General features: G+C 30.7%; 1 protein-coding gene across 2 annotated transcripts in view; it reads left to right on the forward strand.

The window, feature by feature from the left end:
- The first annotated feature begins 233 nt into the window (after positions 1-233).
- LOC119839725 (hemicentin-2-like) overlaps positions 234-8100 on the forward strand; it is a 67876-nt gene continuing 60009 nt past the window's right edge. The window contains exon 1 of one of the 2 annotated variants that reach the window (XM_038366159.1): positions 234-496. The gene's annotated coding sequence lies outside the window, so the exon portion shown is untranslated. The remainder of the gene's footprint in view (positions 497-8100) is intronic. The other variant, XM_038366158.1, reaches the window with a different exon arrangement.

Consider the following 8100-nt stretch of genomic DNA (forward strand, 5'->3'; position numbering starts at 1 on the left):
AGTGCTGAGGTTATTTAATTGTGTGTTTTTAAATGGAATTCAAAATTCGCCTGTATTTTAAAAATTTAATATAAGTTCATAAAAGAGTAAAGGGATAAAATTGAATGTTTTGTAAGTAGGTATTAGCACGGAACGTCACAGAGGCGGTGATGTGAGATATCAAATTATAAGAGGTTGTTGACGCATGCGCTTTCGTAGCCGTCACCCCTAACGTCCAGTCTGCTCGACGCTTGTGCCCTCTTCGAACGAGCCTGCGCGATGCGCGAATTCCAATTTTAACATTCGCACATTCGGTTTTTAAACCAACGTTCCTAATTCGAACTTTGATATTGTTATAATAAACAGTATCCGCGGACCTTATTTTTTTTTTATTTCGTGGGACTTAAAAATATTGTGCCAGTGACTGATGAATAAGTGTTATTTGACACTTTAAAAGTGCTGTGAAGTGCGGTGAAACTATTTTTGTTTTATCAAATTTAAATAACTTGTTTGGTCGGTAAGAAATTGATACCTTCTCTCACCTCAAAATATTTTCTCCTAATGTAGTAGAGACAGTTAGAAGTTTACCTTAATACACAATTTTGTAGTTTGTAAAGTACATATTTTAGTAACAGTTTTAGCGCGTTAAAACTTAATTCTTTTAACACAATATTGTGTTGAATTTTAAATTCAATCATATATATATTATGTATAATATATTCAATGATATGTTATTGATAAATTTAAAACGAGTTAAGAATAAACTAGATTTTAAATAATAATTAATGCACCTACTGTTACTTAAAATAATAATAATAAAATTCAATTTCTAGCAATTCAACAACCTTTAATCAGCTTATACTAATAATGTGAATATTTTATTCGATACATTATTATGGTTAAATATAAATATTTTGATTGATATGAGTAGGGATTTCAAGTACTGTGTTAATATGTTTAATGATTTTCGTCGCTTCATACAAAAAACAAAATTTTTAATTGCCTTCAAAAGTATCTAAGGATAAATAGTAAATAATATAAAAAGACGAACAGACGAAAGGCGAGTGTAACGAGTCCAAACTCGATGCAATGCTATAAAAGAGCAACTACAGAGTTTCTTGCCGGCTCTTCACTATAGAAGCTGCTTCACAAACCAGTGGTAAATTTTTAAACTGTTTTATGACGATTGAAGAGTGTGTTTAGAAGTAGTCTGATTGAATAAATAAATGGTTGTGTTTGATGAGTTTATATCCATACCCGGACTTTGTCTTGCACTTTCTGATTTCATCATCAGACAGGCATGATGGCACCATATTATTGCATTCTTGGTCTACCAATAACAGCGCTTCAGAAAAGGAATAGTGATGCATCTTAAATTACGAATTACTTAGTTACAACGCGATCTAATCAAAATGTATCTATTAGGACAGTTTATCTTTTGGACAACTAGACTCTCGGCTATGTTAACGGTTGCCTGGTAGAGATGGCTTTTAGCCATAAGGCCGCCACTTGTATACTAATTTTAAGTTGGTTTTGTTAAGTTTATCTCTGCTTTATATTTTGTAAGTGAGCAATAAAGAATAAATAAATAAATAAATATGTTAGATCTTCTGCCACATCAGACTATGGGAGTACATATACATATACCAATGCACCTGCAGTACGTATAATACCGATATTCTTTGCGTAGGTGGGTAATTTTAGTTCATACAGAAGAGAGAAATCTTGTCAACAAATAGTTATACTAGATGTTAGGATATTTTCCGTTACTTTTCATACATAGAATACGTGAAACTTTAAAACTAAATAGAATCTATTCATCATATCATTGTCTCCTCGGTCTTTTTTTATTCAACGCGAAACGACCATGGACTTGGACTCTCACTTTCTGAATAATTCTTGCATTTTTCCGAATAATTAATGTAAAAATTTACGCGTGTCAACCTGACATTTTGTGTGGAAATATGTGCTAAATAGCATCAAAGGCCACAGAAAATTTATACGTATAAATGGTATTACTTATATACATATATATAAGCAATAGTATACATTACTATACTATTGCTTTGTTAATATAGGTAGGATGAACAGGTAAAATTCTACGTATCGTTCAACCTGAGTTTTATTAAACTTTTTTTGTTAATTACTTTATTATCTTATAAAATGTTAGTTGCGCACCCGGGTTTCACCCAGATTGTGCAATTATAAAAGACTAGCTGCGCCCCGCGGTTTCACCCGCGTAAGTCAGTATCGCGTAAGAATATCGGGATAAAAAGTTGTCTATATGTTATTCCAGTTATCCAGCTATCTACGTACCAAATTTCATTGCAATCGGTTCAGTAGTTTTTGCGTTAAAGAGTAACAAACACACACACATCCTTACAAACTTTCGCATTTATAATATTATTAGGAGAGGATAAGCTAAGTAGCTGACAATGATACAAAAAAGAGTCATTTGAATTCTATACGTATACATCCAAATTACGATTAATATAACCGATAGATTGTATCACCGCATTGTTATACCCTTTTAAAATATCTATCAGAAGGTGATCTTGTGGTTTGTAGTTTCAATTAAAAAATTTTGATATGTTTTATTGTAGGATGGGTATGTCAGTTAATAATTTTTGAGTCTCGATTTTAAAATTACAATTTATCGAAGCTTTATCAAACTCGCGAATGTTTATAAAAGGGAATACAATGATTAAAACATTATAGTGTACAAAAAAATAGACGATAAAGTTAGTCTAAGTAAAATGAAAGGAATATAAAACTATTATAAAACAACGTAAAGAATGTTTAAGGCTAAATGGTTCTAACTCAGTGTCTGTGTAACCTTAATCCAAATCTAGATTCGGAATTTCGTTCGATATTTTTATATTTTTATACATTGATTTTGGGTGCTTCTTGATGTTTTATTGGATGGTGGATTAATTAGGTTGTAACACTATACGTCTTCCCGGTTTTCTTTTTCAACTTACCTACTTCAAAATAAAAAAGAGATTTGTCCTTTTTGGGTTTGTTACTTGGATGAACAGATTTAGATGATTCTTTTTTATATAAAATTGGATTTTATAAAATATGGGCGAGTTCTGACAAATTAAAAGCGGTAAAGTTGTGTTTAAGAATAATTATTTCATACACTGCATGTTCTCTTTCATCTAATAAAGTATTGTTATTATTATTTGTTGATTTCAATATAAGTTCATCCGACGTACAGACGAGAATAACCGACATACGGATAGATTAATAGGAACTTACTTTCGAATTTCTAAAATTTCTTGTAGTCTGTTAAATGACACTTTTCAGCATAATATTTTTTTGATTGATCTACATTCTACCATATCGAGATTATTAAGCAATTTTCAAAAATAAATGAACATGTATTTTATAGCAGAAAACTGTAATGTTGTTATTTAGAATTATTATTCTAATGTGTAAACATAATTTAGTAGTAGTTTCGCTTATTCATAAAGCAGGTTTCTTTGGAATTAATTTGAAAGGCTGACAATACAGTATATGTATTGTATATGTATATACCGTATGGTAGTATGTATGTTTATTATGACTAAACTCACATTTACATTGTACATCAACATCTAAAGAAAAAACTTCGATAAGAAAACCACAAATTAACTCTGTGTTATAAAAATTTTGTCGTGTTATTATATGTTCTTGTATCCACAATATGTTGTTATTTATTTTCAAAATATACATCTAAGTACGTATCAAGCTCGGTGAAACTTTGTTTTGTTTAGTTCTAAATGGTGTTGTGCGAAGTTGTTTGATATATTTATTCATTTTTATTTTTTCTAGCTCGAGCTCTTTGTATAATTTTCTGTGTTATTTTATCGCAGACTACGATATCGACATTTTTTGTTTGCTGCAAAAACTTACTTATATCTTGCCTTATATCTATATTGGAAGTTAGATCCCGAACTCTTAATTTGGTTTAACATTTCACATTTATACAAAATTTATATATAATTTTTATTTGTAAGACAAAATCTGTAGTTTAATACCGCAGGAAAATGCGAAACCGCTAATAGTTATACTTTACTTTACTATAATATAATATAATACTTAAATATCGTGCAATATTTAAAACCACAGATAACATAATACTATAAAAACAAAGAAACAAATTAAAAAGGTGTAAAGGTGTCCTTGCTGTTTTAAATCCTAAATTCATTTTATCCTAATTTCATTAGAATCTAAACACTGATTTTATACGCAATTTATTCATTATATTTTTTAACCCGACTTTTCGAATACTTAACAGCAAGCGTGGTCACGGGGAGACTATACTTGATACTACTTGGCGGTCATACAAAAATTGATATTATTGAACTACCTCCATCTAGATACATTTTTTTTGTTAATGTCGTTTTTTTATTCTGTATTCTTATTGTGTGTTGGGTTGAATGATTTATTTTTCTTTTCTTCTTGTAGAAATAATAGTAGAATTAATAAAAAATCAGTTTCAACATTTTTGTCAATACGTCTTGTCTCACTGTTATTACTACAAAGATCGTCTGATTCACAATAAACTTGTTGAAAAGCTAAATTCCGCAATGATAGGCACGACAGTTGCCGAAAATCAAACAGCCTTTGACCTTTTGAAATGGATCTCATCTTGTAATGGCTTCTGAAAGAGTTTAATTTGTATTGAATCTGATTGAAACGGATCCAATTAGGGATCCATGCAAACCTGACTTTAAGCTTTATCTTTTACGCTCGTACAGAAGAACTAATGACTCTATTCAAGTGAAGTCCGTAAAAAGACGCGTGTGGTATAGTTTTTTAATAATACATGTGCATAAAGTTCACACAAGCACTTTTTTAGATTACATTTTAAAGGATTCTTCTCTTTAAAGATCCATGTAATGTGTATGTGGGTATTATAACTCAGTATTTAGGTAGTAGTAGTAGGACAAAGCTTTTTACTCGTGCTTGCAATATATTGTGATAGGTGTTAGCGTATTAATTCCCATCGTTTACTGGAAGAAGCTCTTTTGAAGCTGTCTGTTCTATAGTCTGTTTTCCTTTTTACATCTCTTTCATAATCTCAGTTGTGGCTCAATGCTAAGAAACATGGGCTTCAATCGAGAAATCGAGAAATCGACACAAGATACAGAGAAAAGCGTGTAAGAAGAGAAATGATTTTTCAATTTGCAGTTTTGCTTTGGGCGGTGCGTGATATCTGCCGATCCGCATTTGGCCAGCATGCTGGATTGTGGACTGAACTCTCACAGGAGGCCTATATCTTATGTCATATATACAGTGGCAACAAATTGGGCTGATGATATTCGCACAATGTAAGAATGTTTGCGCACATGTATGGAAAAACCCACACTTGTCAGTTTGCATACTCGTACAAATGCGTGTGATTTATGGGTTATTAAGCGCTGCAGTTTATTTGTAAAAAATATATATACAAGACTAGCTGTTGCCCGGAATTTCGCTTGTATGGCCAACAGAAAATCTTATGGGAACGAGATATTTTAATGTGTTAAAAAACAATCTACAACCTGATATAAAAATTATAAGCGACCGGTTTCGAGGTAAAATAAATACAAACAAACACAATTTGAGTTTAAGTCAGGATTTTTAAAGTATGTATTGTTTAAATACGTTCGCGTTTACTTTTCCTCTTATATTTTCCATAAAGATCCGTACTAACTATATACAAATATTTATATGACTGAATGAATATTTAAATATAAATAAATCATTTGATTTCATGTAAGTAAATGTTTTATGTTATTTTTAGCTCGTTCCGCAGCCCGTATAAATCACGCAGTTAATATTTACAGTCTATATATCACTGTAGCAAGCTTTTTTTCACAATATCTAGGCTTTGTATTATAAAACATTATCTCAATCGGACTTCAGGGAGCTGTATGTACGTGGAATGTGAGTTGTGAATTATAAAGTAAGGCTAACAGAATCAAATAAGATTCCGAGAGAAAGTGTTACAAAAATTACTTTTATTTCTATGGGGAATCTGAAAGTATTGAGATAAATAATAGAGCAGTTACAAAATATACAAGTATATATCAGTTCGTATATATAATAATAAATAATTCAATTCTATAAAACATTACCTTCTTTCCTGGACCTAAGGTACCACTCCAACTTTTAAAATGGAACTAAATAAGAACATGTTTTAAAAACCAACGAAGTTATAGAGCAACAAATTAAAAAATTAAAAAATAAAATTACAAATATTTTGAGAACCTCCCTCGTTTTTGAGAACGTTGCTTGTAAATACACTTAAAATTATTACAGTACGATGTTATATAATAAAATAACTAGCTGTGACCCGCGGTTGAAACCGCGTAAGTCCGTATCCCGTAGGAATATCGGTATAAAAAGTGCCTATGTGTTATTTCAGTTGTCTAGCTATCTACGAAGCAAAATAGTATTATTATTCACCAATAGATGTCAGGAAAAAAAAACACGAATAAAACACGAATATGACATTTTCTAAAAAAAATTCCTAGCTAGATCGATTTATCGCCCCCGAAACCCCCTATATACAAAATTTTATGAAAATCGTTGGAGCCGATTCCGAGATTCCAATTATATATATATATATATATATATATATATATATATATATATATATATATATATATATATACAAGAATTGCTCGTTTAAAGGTATAAGATTTGTTATAAATTGTTGTTATATAAACTATAAGCTTTTAGTATATTATTAAACGTTTTTTTCTTCTTATTGCAAATATTCTAGTCCACACATAATAAAATCAGTAATTATAAACAATATTTATTGATTAGAAAACGCCTGGAATTTCCGCATTTTGACATGAGAGAGACAAATTGGACTTGCGGGAAATTTAATCATTTACATTACCAAAATTGATGGATTGCCATTGATTAAAGAAAAAGAAACTTAATCTTTCTGCGACTAAAATCACATCTTGATTATATTTGCCACAGCTCACGATCTGTCAATCCCAAATGGCATTTATCTATTCTGGATCAGAAGAAGATTGAAAGAAAGTTATTAAGAGTATTATCATTGAGAAATTTTTAATAACATTTGAGGATGATGCTATAAAACTAAAAATCAAATTCATTATCCTCACTAATATTGTAAATGTGAAAGTGTGCTTGTTTGTTTGTCTTTCTTTCACGTCGCATCGGGACGATTTTATGACGTGCTGTTTGTTTACAGGTTAGAGTTGTTAACACTGTTATCGTGGTAACACCTCATTCATGTGTGAATATCCACGCATTTAACCACGCTATCCTGACCAAATATCCTGTCCTTTTGCGATATTTTAGTATTCAAAAAATAAAAAAAAATCCCTTAAATCACTCACTTGTACTATACATACATACCTACAACGCTATAACAATATGTGACAATATTCTACTAACATGGCACTCAAATAGTTTAGATACTTATTGCCAGTTCAAGGTGTTCTTTAAATTGTGTTAAATCAAATCGATATAATATAGATATTTGTTGGAAACATTTTCGGCGAACCATTCAACTTCTACGAAAAATCATATATGAGGCAAAAAAATAACAACACAACAACACAGCTCAGCGAGCGTCATTTCATAGGATTTCCGTAAACCTCACCAACGCGTTGAAATCGATATGGTTTTTAGTAAGAGGGAATTTTTAAGGTTTTTTTTTAAAGATTAGAAATAAAATAGATTACAATGGCTAAAAAGTGGAAAGCCTTAATATATGTATAGATAGTGCTATAGTATATCTGTAGGGCGTCATCTTTAATGTTTCATGCAAATAAGAATAAAAGTATATAAATTCTGCAAAATTTATCAAAATTTATGTTCAATGTGCAGGAAACATTGTGAATTTCTTCCAAAATTATTTCTTATCAGCGCACTATTGACCCGAATACTATGCTTTTTGGCACCCCGGTGCGGTTGACACACTTCGCTGTCGATGGCTGTACGCTTACCAAACTTATTTAGAGAGGCAATAAAGAATCAAAGAATTTGTACAGGGTCGCGTATCGCGTATTTCATAATTACATTTATTATCCTATATACTTAGTCTGGCCATAAATACTGTTACACTTAATTATAAAAAAATATTACATTTGAATTTCGAATCTG

This window comes from Zerene cesonia, chromosome 4 (assembly GCF_012273895.1).
Source record: "Zerene cesonia ecotype Mississippi chromosome 4, Zerene_cesonia_1.1, whole genome shotgun sequence".
Lineage (NCBI taxonomy): Eukaryota > Metazoa > Arthropoda > Insecta > Lepidoptera > Pieridae > Zerene > Zerene cesonia.